The sequence below is a fragment of the Mustela nigripes genome, chromosome 3, assembly GCF_022355385.1.
Source record: "Mustela nigripes isolate SB6536 chromosome 3, MUSNIG.SB6536, whole genome shotgun sequence".
NCBI lineage: Eukaryota > Metazoa > Chordata > Mammalia > Carnivora > Mustelidae > Mustela > Mustela nigripes.
Window position 1 is genome coordinate 190,950,249 of NC_081559.1, and position 19,832 is coordinate 190,970,080.

Consider the following 19,832-nt stretch of genomic DNA (forward strand, 5'->3'; position numbering starts at 1 on the left):
GCTGCTATTGAATATGGATTCTTAGTTGAAGTTTTTTTCAGTGAAAAAAACAAAAGTTCCCAATTTTTTATATTAATGCAAATCAGTATGTGTTTCCATTACCATTCGATAATTCTTTGATACGGTTCATAGACTTACTGGATATAAGAGAAAGAAAATATATCCATGGAAACTGAGTAGAGGGGAAGGACAGAGGCGTTCTGCAACAAGAATACAAGCCCCCTGGGATTCTTCCTGTGACTTCTGAGTTTAACATAAATAAAGAAAATAAGTGGTGGATGGGTGCTTCATGTTAGTGATTGAAAGTCTTAAAGAAACAGTACATGAACGGTTGTCAAAGAGAAGCAGTGACGGGTGATGGGGCTGAAGTACAAGAACCAATGGGTTTTCATGTCTTATGTCAGGGAGAGCTCTTGCTGGGTGCCCGGTGGCTCCCTGCATGGTGTCTGGAAGGCTGCGTTCATTCTCTGGGACATCTTCCGCTGCATCAGCAGCCACTGGAAAGATCAAAGTCTTTGTCCTGGATGTACTGAACTTTGTGTCTTTCCCTCGGTGTGCTGCATCCTCGTGGGCTTCCAGACCTTTGGTGGTGCTGCTCTCTGCTTGGAATCTCATGCTTCCTGTTTGTCCTTGTAAATCCAGGTCAGCTATCCTTAGGGAAAGTCAGAGGAGATAGGAGCTGCCGTATTGAGCATTACTGCTGGAGTCGCACGTCTCTCTCCCACCTACACTGGGACTTCTGGAGGGGCAAGGATGTTTGGCTTGTATCTATGAGCGGCAGAGAATGGATCCTGGGAACTCAGTGAATTTAACAAATAAATCCCATAACACTTTCACCATTTTGCTATTCAGTCGGGAAAGGATGTGACCTCTATGTCTTCTCCTTATTTCCTTACAGTTTGACATGTTCCTGTGTCCTGATATTCTGACCAAACTGACAATAATAATCGTGCCTCAAGCTCTTCCACAGATGCGGCGTCTCCCGAGAATAGTAGAGACTGCAGCGGGGGGGAAAGTGCTGTTCGGTGTTTGTGGTTTTCCACCTGGGCTTTCTCTTAGGTCTGGATTAATGTAGGTGTGGCTAGATGGTGTCGCCAGACCCTCAGACAGAGGGTGTGGAAAGCCTGGATCCTCAGCCCCTGGCGCCGTCAGTGTGATCTGAGTCTGTCAACTGCTTGTTGGGCTTTACAGTCACATTTCAGAAAGAGCTGTTGCCTTCTCCCCATACATTAATTCACCTTTCCACTCAGATGGATTGAATTCCGTCTGTCTCTAGGTGTACACTCTAGTGAATCCAGAATGCAATTAGATGAATACAAATGAACTTTCCTGGACAAGTTCAAGTCCAGAGGAGAAAAGGTGTTAAAACAATTGATTTGAGAAGTATTCGGTTGAGTTAATTTACTGCCCTTCCCATGGACTACGTGAATGATGCGACAGTGGCCATGCAGAAGAATCCGTGTGTCCTCCCAGGAGCAGATGGGGTGCGGGGAGAAAGGGAGCTTTCACGGTTCGGGTCCCACACTCACCTGGCGCTCCTCCAGGCGCTAACTGTGGCTGCGGCCACAGTTCCAGGGTGGCCGCCTCTTCCTTTCCCAGTTAACCGACGGCTGTGTTTCCCGCCCTCATCTGAACTTACCTGGAGTGCGGCATCTGCAATTCTGTCATGTTCACACAACAGCTCTTGCACATGCGCCTGCTTTCTGAATGTGCTCTAGGCGCTGGAGTCGGACACATACACAAAAGAAAGATGGCTGACTCTTGAACACCACGGGTTCCAACTGCCTGGGTCCATTTGTATGTGGATTTTTCTGAAAATAATGGTACATTACTATAGATGTATTTTGACTTTCTCATGATTTTCTTAATATTTTCTCTGAGTTAGTTTATTATAAGAGTATAGAATTTCATACATGCAACATACAGGACATGTGTTACTCAACTGTGTATGTTATTGGGAAGGCTTCTGGTCAGCAGTAGGCTATCTATTAGTACTTAGGTTTTTGTCAGTCAAATGTTATACACAGATTTTCAACTGCATGGGAGTCAGGGCTCCTAACCCCCCATTGTTCAAGGGTCAGCTACACTGTCATGAGTACGGCCTCTTCCCCAAGTCGGATTGCTATCATGAAGAGTTTGGATTATGTGCAATACCTTTCCCTCTTGATTTGTATCTGTTACTCCTGGAAACACTTACGGAAGTTATAGCCAAGAACAAGGATTTTCCCCATTTTGCCTTGCATTTTGCAGGCCTTTTATGCTGTTCTATACTGAAAGCTTCAATAGCGGAACACTGTACACAGCAAACAATGTTGGGAGCTACTGTGAGGAGGAGACACAGTCCCCTCACCTCCGCGGCTCACTCTGGTAGCTCTGCCTCTCAGGTGTGCTCTTTTGACCTCAACTCGTTTCCTGACCACAGCTTTGCAGTGTCTGGTATATTCCCAGACATTGGCCCTTCGTCCTAACTTTTTGAAATCCTGAAGATTATTCACACAACATGCTTAGCTTTGGAGCACAGGAAGGAGAAAATGCCCAAACTTAAAAAAAGAAAATTTAAAAATGTGTTTGTTTGTTTGTTTGTTTGTAGGACTTTAGAAGAGGTGGGTGTCCTAAACATTATCCAACTTAGAAAGCTTGAGATCCTATAACCCCCCAAATAGTTCTTCATTCATGCGGCAAGTGGGAAAGTTGGAGTTGATCTTTAAAAAAATCATACCGTTGAACTGGAACGAATGTAAAGGAGTTTCTAAACTCCCTGAGAATGTGGATCCCTCGCTTGCCGTTCACCTCTGTCTCTAACTCCCATCACCTAGTATGCTGGCTGGCACATAGAAGGTCTTTACTAAGTGTTTGTTGAATGAGTGACTGTTCTCAAGACTAAGTTTTAAGGGATTCCTGGGTGGCTCAGTCTGTTGAGTTTGTTGGCTCAGGTCAGGATCCCAGAGACCGGGCATCGAGCCCCGGGGGGGGGGGGGGGTCCCTACTCAGCAGGAAGCCTGCTTGTCCCTCTCCCTGCTCTGTTCCCCCTACTTGTGCTCTCTCTCTCTCTCTCTCTCCACTGTTGGCATATAGCTGTATAGTGCAGTCATTAGTATACATCTGTTTCTCAGCAGATTATAAACTTCTAGGGAAGAACACTCTCTCGCCTGTAGCATAGTTTCCAGCACATTATATGCACTTAGTAAATCTTTACTGGATTAGATACCCGGTAAGTTTTCCTAATGAAGGTTACCATTGATCTTTTCCGAGTCATACTGTAACCATCCGATGGGAAGCAGTGTGAGAGTTGGCATTTAACAAAACATCTTGCCTTAGTTATCCGTGTCCCTGGTGTTCAAAGGGCAGTTACAGGTTACAAAGAGATAAGACTAATTCTGTGTAGCTCCTGAAAGTCGCAGAGTAACATAATTCTTATCTCAGTATAAGAATGAACTTTACAGACGATGTAATATTTAATGAGAAGCTACTCTCCACAAGGCATTTTCATGTATGTTCTGTCATGTTCTTCTCATAGGCACGCAGTGAGATGTTATGATCTGTTGTGCAAGTGCGAAGTTAAGTGTCTCACCTAAAGTTGCATGGCAGATAAAGAAGGAGCAGATGCGGGATTCAGGACTCAGGGGCTGTCTGTCTTTGGCAGTCAATGCTTTATGAAGAACCGTGTTCTAGTAGATGAGACTATCGGCCTTTCTCCTCTTTAGAGAAAATGCATCAGCTACCTCATCTTGCTTTCCCAGGACTGTGGGCCAGGAGACAAGAGATTGTGTCAGATGACCCCTGTGGCCTGGCCATATAGTCAGCCACTTGTGTTAAGCTACCCTAACTAGATAAATGGAAATTGAAAATAATTAGGAAAAACAGGATGGGTTTAGGAATTTTAAAAATAATAAATGACAATAGTGTTGTATTTACTAGCAAAAAAAAAAAATAGCTTTTTCTTTAAGAGTTTCAGAGCACCTGTAACTCTCAAAAAGGCATGTCATTCCTTTGGAACTCAGAAATGCGATTTTTAAAGATCCTCTTTGAAGTACATCCATAGTGATAAATGTTTTATTTCTATGAACTTGTTTGGTTCTATCCAACCAATTCAATTTGCTTTTCATTTTAACTTCCACTTAACATTTATTATCTGAGGACATTATTTCCAGAATAAAAGACAAAAAAATCCTATCAGTTGCTTATTTAAACCAAAAAGGGGGTAACATCCTCTTCCTTCAGATCCTGCCATAGCTGCTACTTTTTTGAGAAAGCACACGTTTCAGTCCTTAAAATACTCCATGTTCTTCAGAGTACGTGCGCCAGCCTGAAGGGGTCCCCGTGTGGCACTAGGCTCAAACACTCAGCGAGTGGTGAGCATTAGAGTGGCCTGTTATAAGAATATACTTGATTAGCCCCAGTGAGAAAGCTTGATAATTTGAAGGTATTTCCTTGTCAAAATGTGCCTATTGAAATTGGACTGATTTTTCTCAAGGTGTGTGTGCGAAGATATTTGATCATTTCTAATGTCACCTGGGCCAACTGTTCTTCATCACAGTCACTGTCACAAATGCTCCCTGAGCATGTGTCCTTGAGAAGAACATCTGTTGGCAAATCAGTCTGCTGCTCTGCGAGGAGAGGAGCGTGAGGAGAGGGCAGGTGACAAGGCAGTGGCCATGCGTGAGGAACAGACTCAACGTCGGGAAGACCAGATCCTCCTGTCAGTGAACGCTTGTCTTTTAAGAGTAACTCTAAGGAAACAAGACAATTCAACATGATTAGCTTTTTTTTCCAGGAGAGAAGAAAACAGATAATGAATATGTTTTCAACCATTTGCGAATAAATTTGGGACCTTCTGCTCCACTTTTAACTTAGTAAAATTAGACATAATTACTGTAACTTCTCATCTCTTTTTTGAGAACAAGAAGTACCTCTTCCCCAAAATGACATTGATTCATTACTTGTGTCCAAATAATTAAATAACTGACAAAGTAATTAACATAACCCAGAGTACATTCAGTGAGAGCACTTTAACAATTCAAAGTGTTGGTGTAATTACATAGAAAGACATGTTTGATGCTTCCTGGCAGAGCCCAATTTACATATGAATTTCTAAAATGAAACCAGTTTTGATAAATCACTTTAGGCTCCACATGCAGAGAAAACACACAATCAAAATAGATCCATGTTCTTTAAACGCTCACTATCTTTTATTGTCGCTGAAAAATGTCCGTTTCCATGATTTCACTGCATGTTAGCAGGGCACTTGGGCTCAGTGGGTTAAGCCTCTGCGTTTGCCTTGGGTCATGGTCTCAGGGTCCTGGGATCGAGCCCCGCATCGGGCTCCCTGCTCGTTCGGCAGGGAGCCTGCTTCCCCTTCTCTGCCTGCCTCTCTGCCTACTTGTGCTCTCTCTCTGTCAAATAAATAAGTCTTTTAAAAAACAATAACAACAACAATAAACACCGCTTGCTTGTAACTACTTGATCTAAATCTCCAGTCTCACCTCTCCCTTGCGTGCCATCCAGTGTCCACCTCCTGTGTCTTTCTGTCCCAGAGTGCCGCACAGCACTGTCAAAGCTGTGGCCTGGGCCAGCCCCGTGGGCTCACAGAGGCTGGTGAGGGTGGACGGCATATCCCCAGGCGGCAGGGGCGCACCGGTGCCTCTTCTCGTTCCCTGTAAGCAGACAGCAAACCGAGTCTTTTCACATCTGCATCGCTCTTTGCTCTCCAGCTCCTCATGTCACCCCAGCTTTAGTTAAGGTGCTTGCCCCCCTCGGGAGACACCCCTCCCTCGCAGCATCCCGCTCACATGCTGTGACCATGTCCTCCAGGAGCACCTGCACCTGTCTGTAATGCTTGTCCCCATGTCTCACCTGCCGCCAGCTTTCCATCAGTCCTCTCCGGCCACCTCCTCTCCCCTCGCCTCTTCCCTCCTCTCCTCTTGCTTCCCCACCCCCCCCTCCTCTCTCTTCCCCTCTTCCCTCTCCTCTCCTCTGAGTTTGCCCAAAGCCTGCCACAGGCCTGACAGTTCAGAGATCATACATTAACATGTGGAGGGTGGTCTTCGTTACCACCAATGAATGGTGTCATTCCATGTGTCATGTGCACTGTTAAATATTCTTAGTGAAGTAAAATTAAGTATCTGGCACCAATTTTAGCAACATAACATGGCTCATTTAGTGAACTAATAAATATGGAAGACAATACAATTTAATAAAGAGAATGTTACTCTGTGAGGCAAATACTTGGTTTCTTGTCTCCCTTCTTATCAGTGTCACCACTGTTTCGTATGCAAATTGTTTAACCTTTTGGGCTTTGGTTTCTGTGACTACAAAGTGCCGGTCATGGTACTTCACCCAAGGAACCAGCAGGTTAGGCCAGACACTGTCCTTTTTTTCCAACTTTAAAATTCTGTAATTGGTTGTTTTCTGAAGCTTTCTTCATTCTGTCACCCAGAAATGCTTTTTTATAATAAAGAACTTCATTTTCTTCAGCTAGAGATCTTGGTACTGAAAAGAAAGTCACAGAACAAACACAGCAAACTAAATGTTAATGGGAGTAACAAGCTGAAAGTGGAAAGTGAGTGAGTGGCTCTGAGTCTCTTGAATTCTAGAACAGAAGTTTTGAAAAATGTTTTAAAAATGAGAGTTCTTTTCAAATGCATACTCACCATTCAGGATGTACAAACTCAAATCATCTTAGAAACTTTAATCATGTTCTTTTCTAACTCATTTAATTATGCCCATGTCACCCATCTATTTCTTCGTAGGAAGTACGTGCCAGTCAGTGATGTCCCCGCTATCTTCATGTGAATCCCTGTAGGCTTTGGAGGCTGAGCTGATGGGTTGATCCCCTTTAAACATGAACATGGTAGGGCGTTCCAGAAGTCCTACAACTTCTTCAGAATATGGAAGCTCTGCGGGTACTTGATATGCCCTAATTATCCCTCTGGGTTGCCTCCCTCATGGGGTGCAGTCGTGCCGGGGGACGGCCGGGCACAAGGAGGCCCCCCCGGAGCCTGTGCTCTGCCCCGTGGGGATGGGGCTTCTCAGGACTGTCTTGTGCAGCTCTTCGGAGGCGTTTCCTCACAGGACATCTGCCATTTGTTCACTTAAACCAGGTTTAAAAAGTCAGAGACAGTTTTGAATGGGAGCAGAAATCTGAAGGGTGGGTTTCACAAGCAGACATGCCTCTTCTGCCTCTTCTCCCGCATCACGGCGCAGTAACGCTGCGGCAGATGAAGCTGGCTCGAAGCAGGCAGCCTGCTCCCGCCATAGTCGGTGTCCCCTCCAACACCTGGCCACGCAGGGACTGCCACGGACTCTTTTGCCAGAGGGATAAACTCTTACAAATTTTGGGTGACTGGAAACATCCGTGCAAAACCAAATGCAGTGTTTGAACGTAAGTGTAAATCTGTGATGTAGATTTTGTTCTGAAGACTCAGTGAAGCCATTGTCCTCTTTCGTTTGTGAGCTCACATGAAGTTTTGATTACATGACTAGTTTGGGGACTTTAGTTACAGAAAAACGTTGTACCGTTGGCAAATTTTCCCAGTGCAGTGACTACTGGCGTAATTTTTTGACAGTTAACTAATCTCTAAATTGTTTCAATTATCTTGTTTTCCATAGTGAGAAATTTAATTAAAACAGAGTACAGATTGTGAAAAGGTTATTTATGAAAATGCATTTTAAATGTGAATTGAAAAGCCTAGGGACACCTTTTTATTTTAGATAAAAAGATGAAGGTTCTGTAATTTTTTACATTCATTTTACCGGAAGCAAGAGCCACATGCAATTTACTTGAAATGTCTATCAGGACCTTCATAAGTTGATCTCTTTCCTAAATTGTTGGAAAGGTTGACCTATTTTGGAAACACAGAACTTTGAGAAATGATTTCAGATTTTAAATTTATGTATTTAGAGGTTGTTTTTTGTTTGTTTGTTTGTTTTTCTTCTCTGTATTTTAAACAAACCAACCAGAAAAGCATTTTAAGAGCATGGAGAACTCCAGAATGACAGTGTCTCTAGGGCATGGAGAACGCTTTTTGCCTCTGCAGTGAGGGCTTGTCTATTGAAGTGAGCGAGCGATGATGGTTGTATCTGAGCTACTGGGATGGAGGTGTCGTGTCCCTCAAGTGAATTAGGGCTGCGGCAGGGAGGGCCTTGAGAACCATGGGAATGGCCCTCTGTTCTAATGGATCCCCTACAAGAACCTGCCATCTTAGTTTTGTCATTTTCTTCATGCATTAACCAGTGTTCATCGAATTCATCGAACTCCATCTTTGTGGTCAAGCAGATCAGGGTCTAGGAAGACACACCTTTGCTGTGCGCGCGTTGAACCCACCGATGACTCTGTCTGCTTCAGGTGGTGGTTCTTTGTCATGTCTATGTGTAAACACCCTACTTAAGATACTTTCTTAGAACAATGTGATCATTCCCTTCACTTATATCATTATTTTTCTTACATTTCAAGTTGTTGATAGATGCCATGGCTTTTTATCCATAGTGCCCAGCATAGTAATCAATATTTGATTTCTTAATACAGCAAAGAAAACACACACACACATACAGAGTATTTCAGGAGGACCAATCAGGGAAGACTGCTGCTTGATGGAACATGGAAAGACTTCTGGAGAGAGCAGACCAAACAGAGAAAGGGCGCTAGCAGCATTCAGGCAGGCAGAGACCCACGGGAGGCGCTGGTGGATGTCGGGGCGGCCAGCAGAGGCGTGCTGGTGCCATCTTACTGATGAGGTTTATTATTATCTTTATCTTTATCCTTTTGCTTTCATCTAGTTCGTTGGCAGAGTGTGAGGGACATGGAACCTTGAAAGATGTATTTCAGGACTAAAGTACACTGTCAGGTTTGGTAACACGCGCGGAAGGCCGGCTGGCCGTCCAGATGTGTCCTCAATGTGGCCCTGTCCCGGGGAGCTGATTATAGTATAGTATTCTCTGTTTTATGGGGATGAGCCCTGTATTTATCGCCGTAGTTACAAGCCATAGTTACAAGCAAAGGCTGGAGTCAGACTGACTAAATTCACATCTTTGCTGTGTCTTTAATTGTTGTGTCATTTGGGTGAATTTCTTATCTGCTCTATCCCTCAGTCCCTGATTTTAAGTGGAAATATTAGTACTTATTTAACACATAGTGTTATGAAGATTAGACAAATTAACATATGGAAAGTATCTAGGGCACCCGGTGGCACAGTGGGTTAAACAGCCATAAAGATGGCTCTTGGTTTCCGCTCAGGTCATGATTTCCTGGTTGTGGGATGGAACCTGGGTAGACATCCCCCCGCCCCAGTCCAGCTCTCACAGTGGGGCTGCCATGCTCAGCAGGGAGCTGCTAGGGGAGTCTCCCTCTGCCCTTCTCCCCTGCTCATGCTCTTTTTCACTCTATCTCAAATAAATAAATCTTTGAAAAAATGTATTTAAAGTAGTGCCTGGCACGTAAAAAGTAGTGTATAAGTCATTTGGGTTTTGGCTCAGAAATCTCAGTTCCTCAGTTTACCAAGTAGCTCTGTCTTTCATGCCAGACCCTTGCTAACTGTGCCCAGGACATTGATACAGAAATCCCTCATTAACTGGGGAGGGTTTGTCCCAGGTCCACCAGGGCATGCCTGAAGCTGCAGGTACTATTCAATGATACAGTCACTGTTTTTTCCTGTTCACACACCCATGATAAAACTTAATGTATGAATGAGGCCCATAGGAGATTAACAACAACAATAATAGAGTAGCTACTGCGATATACTGTAATGAAGGCTATGTGAATGTGGTCTCTCTTTCTCTCAAAATATCTTACTGTGCTACGCACCCTTCTTCTTGGGAGGATGTGGGGTGATAAAAGGTCCACGTGGCCAGAAGGAGCAAGGGGAGTGATGCAGGCCTGTGGCGAAGCGGGAGGCTGCTGTTGGCCTTCTAACAAGGGCCACAAGGAGGACCATCTGCTTCTGGCCTGTGGTGGACTGTAGGAAACCACAGCCTCAGAAAGCGAAATCTTGGATAAGTGGGGATTGCTGTTTATGATAAGCATAATACCCAGTGCTGTTCACACCTACAAAAATAGTTAAAAAGATAATTTCCAGTTTGAAATGGATCGGGGTACAATAGGAGTTCTCTGCTGCTGTGGAAACTTAGGCTGATCGCACTAGTTTGGAAACCTGTTGGACACCCCCGCTAAAGCTGTACACGTGCTTCCCTGAGACCCCGTGGTGCTGCTCCTGGGAACGTACGAGGACACACACAACGCTTGTGCAACGGCCACGTAGGCAAAGACTAGAAAGAAGCCAAATACGTTTCAGAACAAGAGTAGATAAACCAGCCGCAGTGTAATGATACAGATCGTATTTTCAGGCAGCGAGAAAGGATGGTTTCTCCTGCTGAAGCTCCCTCTGACGACAAGGACAGGTCTCAGGGCACTGTGCTGGGCAGAGCAGTAGTTACCCGGATTCCACTGATAGAAAGTTCACGCTCACTTGAGCGTGGTTACTGCCGGGGGTAGGTAGTAACAGGACGGGGACGGCCTCGCAGCAGGGCCAGGGGGTTCTGGTTCTTGATCCGAGTGTTGGTTACGTGCTGTGCGCACTCCCTGCTCACTCACTAAGCAGCGCACTTGGGGTTTGTACCTTTTTACGCCTTGTTGTATACTTGGATAAATGGTTTTAAGATATGACCAATATGTGTCTGAAGAATGCTGTACCAGACAGTCCCAGTACTCTGTCCATCACACAACAGCACGACTTCCTGCAGGCGTATCTGCCCTTAGACCAGGTGGTGACCCGAAGGGTTCTCTGCCTCGAAGCTAAGCACAGAGCAGTCTTAGTGCTAACAGTGTAAACTCTGATTGTCTGGGGCTTTGGTTTCCTTGTGGAGGACGCTCTGTTGTGCAGTAGGTGTGCATTTCTGTGTTCCAGGAGGCCCTTCTTCCTGGTGACGCTGGAGTCACTTGGTGCCTCCCTCCTGGCCAGCTGTCATTCTCACAGGAGCGGTCTTCTCACTGGGAAGAGTGAGTGAATGAATCCACAGCTGTTGCTCATTCATTGTTGACCCACTGATGCAGAAAGGATTTACTGAATGCTTCCTCCTGTCGGCACTCCGAGAACATGGTGGCCCGAAAGACAGGAAGCCCCCATAGGTGAGAGTCTGCCCCAGACCCTGCCGAGAGTGGCTGGGAGGGGTGAGACAGAAGCAACAAAGAAAACGTCTTCGGAGGTATAAGAGCGAGCAAAATGCAAACAAAACAGATACTGGCTAGCCTCTTGACCAACGCCAAAGAGGTGAGCTCAGCATTTTTGAGCGCGCTTTCCCTTGGGCAGCCTTTCTCAACTGGGCTGCCTCATCTCTATCACGGGATGTAGCAAATGGTGCTAGGAAAGTACTGCCTTTCTAGATGCATGGGAAAGAAGTGAATTCACTTTGTACACAGTGGCCGTGGAGTATTGGGCTTTATTCTCTGGTAGAACCCTGCTTGGGAACCCCTGGGGGGCCTTTTGCCAGTTCCTGAAGAGGCCGCTGAGAAGGTAATGGGGCTTTAAAAAACCTGGAGTTTGAAAAGGTTTAAAAAAAAAAAAATGGAATTCAAGGCCCCCCAGGTTTGGGTGCAGAGGGTTGATAACCCCGTAGGCTTTGCGTTGGAGCTCAGAGAAGCACCTACGTGGGAAGGCTGTTTGGAGGTCCCAGTCCCTCTGGGCCAGGCTAAGCTGGACTGCTAATTCTCCTATCCTTCCACCCAAAGTAAATATAAATTCTCTCCAGAGAAATATGTAACATAGACTTTGAATTTTTTTCTGTTAATTTTTTATATATAAATACAAGTTGAAGTCCCCATAATAATAAATGGAGGAAAAAAATAGAGATAGTAGATTCAGATATCAGATATAAACTTAAAATAACTCTATGTTCTATATCACCTAGGAATTAAAAGATGAGATTGATGGTTTAAGCAGAGAACTGGAAAATATAGAAATACAGAAAGCAGATATTGTAGAACTGTAAAATACAACAAAAAGAACTAAGTAAATGGTTTTTAGCAGATTAGATGCAGATGAAGGAAGAAACAATGTTGAAGAAGTCAATTCAAATGAAGCAGAAAGACAAATCTCAGACAACACAGAAACTCGCGAGGCCCAGCAGCTTCTGGTGGCCACCTCCCTCACATCAAGTCCTGCAGGTCCCAGATGACCTGGCTCCTGTCCTTGCTTTGGCTCACTCAACGTGGCTGACTCTACCTTAGGACCTTTGTGCTTGTCATTCATCCTGCCTGAAATCTACCCCCCAACCCCTTAAACAAATCTGCATAAGCAGCTCCTCACTCTCTTCACACTGGTACAGGAGTCCTTGCTTAAGGCTCCTCTGGCTGCCTCCCCCACCTCCCCTGTGCCATCATTGGGATGCTTGGTGTTCTCTGTCTGCCGCCCCACCAGAATGTCAGCCCTCCAGGGACAAGGATGCATTTTGGTTTTGTTTGTTTGGTACTGTGTCCCCCGTGCTTGGAGAGATGCCTGGCAAGTAGTAGGCATTCAACAAATGCCCACCTCCTTTGGAAAGCAGAAAAATAGATGTAAATATCTTCGGCATGATGTGCATAATGTGGCCTTAATGCAGTTTAGTAATTCCCCTTTCTTCCATCCTCATGGGATTTCTGGTTTAATTTGGTTTTCTTTAATATTCTGTATACAGTTTTCCCTTCCCTTGTTTGTGGAATTACTGGGTTAACCTCTTTGTTATCTAATTTTCCTTTATTGTGTTTTTGAACACCTTGTCAAATCCAAACAGATGTAATTGTGGCTGTTAGGTATGAGCTGAGAGGAGAGAAATCGTTCTGTGAATGACTGACGTAGCTCTGTTTTCCCAAGCTGGGTTCACTTGTGGAGAGGATCACAGCTGGTCGTGGGCAGCTGCTGCTTCATCCAGAACCATGGCAGCAGCAGCATTTGCTGAATGGACACGCAGACAGTGCAGTTTTAGACAAAGTTCTAAGAACTGATCACATTCTATAAAAGACAAAACTATGGATAGCTTTGCTGTTTCTCTGGCTTAAGAGTTTGAGAATGGTAAAAGGGATAGATCCTTAAATTAATCTACCTTTATTGGGCGAGTCAAGCAGGTTTCGTATATATTTTCTGGTTAATCGTTGGAAATAACCATAACATGGATCACAATTCCCCTTTGGCAAATTATAAAATTGAGGTTTGAGGATGTTAGGTGATATTCCCAATGCTGCACAGTTAGAGCTGGAATTTGAACACAGCATCAGACTCCAAAGGCTGATGGGAAGAATTTGTATAGTCTAGAAGCTGTGTATAGTATATTCCTCCTAGCTGTAAACAATACCTAAGGATGTGATTTGATTGTTGAATTAATGATATTTAAATGATTATGGAAAAGATTCTTATTTTGAATTATTATTAATATTGTGATTTTTGTCCTTAATTATAAATCAATTTAGTTATGTGATATGTTCATGGTCATTGGTAATACTTGACAAGGATATTATTACTCAGAACCCCAGGAAAATGTGTTTTTGAAAAGACTGTTTTTAGCTTAATGTTTATCTTATAAAGTCAAAATAATCATTATAAGGTTATAGATGTTTTATAATATTTTATTTATTTGAGCATGGGCACGAGTTGGGGGAGACAGAGGGAGAGGGAGAAGTGAGTCTCCGCAGACGCTTAACCGACTGAACCACCCAGTCACCCCAAGACTATAGATTTTAATGTATTATAAATTAAAACTTCTTGCATTTCAAAATGACCAGATATCACCCTAATTAAAGTGAGGTGTTATATAGGGTAATTGTTTCCTTTTAAAAGGACATAAAACTGAAATATTATTTTTGAAATTCAAGTCTTTTATAAATTCTTCTGTTTAAAATGGCTTTTCCCAGCTTAAATGTTATGCTTGATTTTACTTGTGACAGAAATAGAATTAAAAATAGGTCATGCTGTTTCCTTTATCTCGGAAAAATCTCTTTTCAAAAATCTCTTTGGTATTTTGACCATGTGTCGGTTGGAGTTTTCTAGGTCGGGAATGGCAAACAGAGAATCTCTACCTATGTGAGAACATGTTTCTCATATAGCTCTGGCATCAAGCAAGTGTCCAGGTCACCCTCTCAGTTAAATTCCACATAGACAGACGTCTTCACTGTTAAAGATGAAAACTCGGAGGTGTAACCTGTTGAATCAGTAACTCTTTGTTAATAAGGCAAGACTTCATATCAATATACATTTATTTCTTGTCCATGTTTGTTTGCAGTTTTTAATAATGTTCTGACTTTCAGAAATAGCATACAGAGTTTTAAAAGGGAATTTTTGCTGAGGACAGGCGATGTAAGACCGGTAGGTAATGTTTGACAGAAGAATTCGGGTGAGGTCTCATTGCCAACATTTATCGTATTTTATAATAAATACTGCATTTGATTCTACAGTATCTCCTTAATTTCCATTCATCTTAAAGAAGTTTTTGGTCTACTTCCTGCTGCTTGGTCCATACTTAGTTTTCGTCGTCATTCATTTATTCAACAAGGTCACTGTGAGCCTCCAACATGGCAGACGTTGAGCATATGAGAACAAGCAAGGCTTGGGTCTTACCCATGAGGACCTTGCAGACTCAGGGGGAAGAAGGAGGCGGAGGGATAATTCCAGGTCCCTTGTATTAGCGAGTTCTCAGTTATCGTGGAAGCACAAAGGAGGGTGTGAAACTTAAGCCTAAGGGCTTCTGGTGGAAAACCTAGAAGGGGGTAGCAGAGGGAGCAGCGGGTGCAGAGCGTTTACAGCATGAAGCGGGGAAGCTTCTAGAGGTGCTGTGGCACACCCTGCGCTGTCTCTGGGCAGGATGCTGAGGCGAGCCCATGCGAGGCTTGGCGAGGTGTGCTTTATTTTGTAGAAACAGGACGAGTCGGGAGTGGAGATTTGTAAGCAGGGAGGCAGCAAGCTCAGACCCACATTTTAGTGGCTACTTCTGGAGGAAGGTTTAGAGGAGGGAGCACTTCCAGGGAGATGAGTTAGAATATCTTACGAATCCAGCTGAGACCTTCTGGGCGATTGTACCGCAGTCATCATGGGGAAGCAGCGATGGCGTGGAGGTAGCTGAGAACTTCCTGCCGGGCGAGATGCTGGGGGCAGGGGAAAGCCCCAGGCACTGACTCTGCCCAGATGAAGGTGCCTTCCGAGAACTTTGTGGAGACCAGGGATTCTCAGCGTTTTAACAGACATGTGTATCTCCTGTGCCATCCCACTCACAGGTACAGGACCCTGTTTTATAAGTGTGGCAAAGGAGATAAAACATCTTTGCACTGCGTTTGAATAAAGTCAGGGAACTCTCTTAAGCTTCCTTCTGAGGGAATTCAGTAGGTCCTTGGAATAAGCAAGTTCATAAGGCCCATGCTCAGGGCAGGACCCAGGACCAGGCGGGGGTGCATCTGCATGCTTTTTCCTCTGCAGGCACTCGGTCCAGCAATCGAATGAGCATTGATGTATTGAGCCGCCCTTCCTAGGCTCCAGGCACTCTTCCTGCTCTGTGTAAAAGAGTAAACAAGACACTATCTGTGTGGGTAACAGTGGGGGAGGCCAAGGCCCACTCCTTCCCACCCAGGAATGGAGATGTGCGTATCTGCTCAGTCGCTGCATCACACGGCGTCTTGGGACTGAGCAGATACAGCAGGAGAGGAGAGTCCTTCGAGCCTCAGAGTGAAAAATTCCCTTGGCACAGGGTGGGGATGCAGAGGCTTGTTGGGAGCAGCTCAGGACGTACGGCAAAAAATGAGGCTGACATGTTGACTAGGCCATGTCACAAAGGGGCATGTTCTCTTGGAGAAAATACAGAAATGTGGGAAATTACCTGAAGATTTCAAGTGTAAAGAAAATCGTTCAACACGTCTGTGCACTGCCAACAGGGACATAGATGTCCCCCACACCAGGTTCTGAAAGGCTTTTTAGAGTAGACTCTCAGCTTAGTGGTGTGATTGACCCAAGTCTGTGATGCCCCGTCTCTACTAGATTTATGATTTCTACCCAATTACATGTTAATCTGTAACAAATAATGTATTCACTGTTTGTTAAAATCCCTGATCTGGCCTCAGAAAAATCCAAAGAGGAATTTCTTAATATCAAATTAAATAAGTAAGAAAACCAGCAAGCAGTAGTTGGAAACACTAAGAGCATTCAAAAAAAGAACAAAAAAGAGAAACCAAAAGAGAGAGCGCACTGCTGATGCCCAGATTGGTTCTCAGACAAAGAAACCTAATGCTGAGGGGCTCTCACTCACTCTGCCTGCCGCCCTTCCTCATGTAACGATCTTGAACCCTTTCTGATGAAATCCCCGATTGTCTACGAGTGACCTCCTCTCCTGCCTTGCAGTAAGATGGCCGATGATCAACAAGAACCCTCTACTCCTTCCTAGAAACTTACAAACGTATGTGCACCTACACTGAGCTTTTCTTCTCTCCAGTCACGTTGTTCTTCACGCTTCCCTGTGTTATTCAAGTGTCGTCCACCGAACAGACAATTTTTGTCATGGGAGGAGCTCTGCCCCCCATGGCCAAATCCATCTGTGAAATCATCATGAAAGAAATTATGTGAGAATTGCAATTTTAATGCTTTAAAATCTTCAGTGTAAAAACATGGAAGTCAATAATTCAGTGACCTAAACAATTTGAAAATGCAAGTATATTTCTAGCCTTGTAATATCTGACACAATAATTGAACAAGGAATGAATGACATAACTGTAGGGTTAAAATAGTATAGCACTGAACATTTAGTTATTTAGAACATTTACTATAGCACTAAACATTTAGTATAGCACTGAAAGTTCCACTCATTTACAATCTTGATCCTTTAAATAAACAGAGCCGTGGAATTCTTCACTTGGTGAAGCCATACTCTTCAGGCTCCTAACACATTCCTGGAGAACCCTGAGCTCCTCATTGCCACACTGTGCAGTGCCATGACCTAATGACCAGTCCAGCCCTCCAGATTCACCGTCGTCTTCTGTGTCTGCACCCTGTTTCCTGTGTCCCTAAGCCACAAGGTGGATCATGTCACTCAGAACTCAAATCGTGCTGTTGTTTATGGGTTTCTCAGTTTCATTGCTCTCTGCTCTTTACAGGGTGCCCCCAGCAAGCTGCTGGTTTTCCTGGATGTGAGGGTTCTCAGATTTCTGTACCTCTGCTGTTTGGCACCTGCTGTTCATTCTGCCTGGTTTTTATTTTTAATGATTTCAACAGATGCTTTTGCTTTTCTCGGCTTTTGTAACAAAGTGCTAACATTGGCACTTTAGGGTCGTCTTCTCCATTCCCATTCCCCTTTGGGCAACTTTGTGCCACCTCAGTGCTCACATTTGCCACAGCACCTGACCTGTGGTGTTATCATTATCTCTTTAGGGGTCCGTTGTCTCACTTGCACCACACCAGAGTAGACAATGACACTCCTGTTCCATTCGTCATGTCTAACTGAATGCCAGGAACAGGGTAGGAGGCAAGTGGAAGGGCTTTGGTTTGTTCTTGCTGTTTTTTAATTTAACTTAATATTACTCTTCCTATTAGGAACACCAGGTTCTTTTAATTTATGAACTCACCAGGATTATCAGTAATACCTGCATTTGTATGACTTACTGTGTTATTAAAATCCCATCAGTTTTGTTGTTGTAATCTTTGCCTATATCTTGTCCGATAGCTCTCTCCTTGCATTGGTCGTTGGAAGATCACCAAATGAATAATCTGCCTTTTGCGACTGTGAGGAACACTGTGGTTTATATATTGTGTGCTAAGTGTATTCTTCACTTTTATTTTTCCTCTGCCCCTATTTATTGAGTTTTCATTTTATGTTTTATTCTGTCTTGTGCCCAAAGTACTAGACATGCAGCTCTTCAACAAATACTAAGTTCCTCCTTTGTGAAAAAGCATCTAAAAGAAAAATAGGTGATCTTGTGCAAAATGTTTGAGCCTCATTCCTACAGAGACAGTACTGCCTCTTAGTGTGATGTTTGTTTTACAAAATGGAAATCATTATAATTTTTTAGATATTTGGGATTGCCTAAGCCAAGTAAATTGAGGTCTAATATTTAATAGATGCTTTTTAAAAGAGACTAAGTTATTCACTAAGTTATTTGGCTCATACCCTTGCACGCAGTGGCTTCTGATGTTCTGTATCTGTATCTGTTAGCTGTGTTGTTTGAGAAATCCAGGAGAGAGGTCTTTATGGGTAATGCTTTAATATAATAATTATATAAGCTGTCCTTCATAAAGTTATTAATACATGTTGTGCGCTTTTGCTGTAATCTGTACATATGTATATATATATATATATATAATTTCCCATCCCTTCAGAATATTTAAGGGATTCACAATTTACAGGTAAAGAAACAGATTTCGATATGGGAATGAGCCTGCCTAAAATCATTGATGGTAACTTATGGAAGCTCATCTAACTCCAGTTCCTTTCTCTTACCCCTTGACCACATTTCTGTACTTCAAGAGATCTGGTGGTAATCACTAAACTGATTAATACTGGTAAGACCAATGTTCCAAAATAGGTGTTTTTTTCAGGCTCATTTAAATATTAAGCATATAGCAATTAATCCAAGGTCACTATATAATTGACTAATACCAGAAACTTGGTGATCAGTTTCAGGGTAGGATTCATACGTTCATGGACATAAATGTCATTGTAATATATCTAATTTGATTTTATAAAATGGTCATTTCTCTGGACCTTCTTGACTTCCACAGTGCTTTTCAAATAACTACAGTGTGCTTGTTTTTAAATCTGCAGAATGTCCTCAGTTTGAAGCCTGTCTCCAGTAGCACTAGGAGGATGGCTTTTGCTCTTGTTGTTGTTGTTATTGTTGAGTTGTAAGAGTTCTTTTTATTTTCTGAATATGAGACCATTATCAGATGTGTGATTTGGAAATATTTTCTCCCATCCTGTGGACAGTCTTCACTGTCTTTCTAATGTCATTTGATGCATATGTTTTTTAATTTTGATGAAGTTTATTTTTGTCTATATTTCATTGGCTGTTTGTGCTTTTGCTGGCATATTAAGAAACTCATAACTGTTTGAAAATTACAATGATTTACACCTATGGTGTCTTCTAAGAGTTGTATAATTTAGCTTGTATACTTAGATGTATGATGCATTTGTATTTGTTTTTGTATACGGTGTGAGGTAACAGGACAGCTTTATTCTTTTGTGTGTGGGTATCCAGTTTTTCCCACACCATATACTGAGAAAACTGTTCTATTCACCATTGAGTTCTCTTGGCAGTCTGTTGATAGTGAGTTGACCATAGCTGTAAGGGTTTATTTCTATACGCTTGGTTCTGTTCTGTTGATCTGCATCTCTACCAGTACCTCACTGTTTTGATTACTTAGCTTTGTAGTGAATTTTGAATTGAGAGAATGTATGATCTAACATGGGGAATGTCCCATGTGTATTGAGAAGAATGTGTATTTCACCCTCACTGGGCTGACTGTTCTATATCTGTCTGTTAGGTATACTTAGATTATATTGTTCAAATCTTCTATTTCTTTTTTGATCTTTTTTTTTTAATGTTCTTTTTATTATTGAAGTGCGATGTTGAAGTTCCCAGCTATTGTTGTTGGATTATCTTTTTCTTCCTAAAATTTTGTCAGTTTTTGCCTCATATATTTTGAGCTCTATTGTTTTATACACACACACACACACACATATAATAAAAATGTATGCGTGTGTGTATATATATATATACACACACATATATAAATATATATAATATATATAAATATATAAACATATATAAAAATATATGCTTGTATGTATTTATATATATTTATATATTTTATATATTTATATATTTATATAATTTATAT

General features: G+C 42.8%; 1 protein-coding gene across 3 annotated transcripts in view; it reads left to right on the top strand.

Annotated features, from left to right (window-relative positions):
• KHDRBS3 (KH RNA binding domain containing, signal transduction associated 3) overlaps positions 1-19,832 on the top strand; it is a 186,559-nt gene that overhangs the window by 118,032 nt on the left and 48,695 nt on the right. The window lies entirely within an intron of this gene.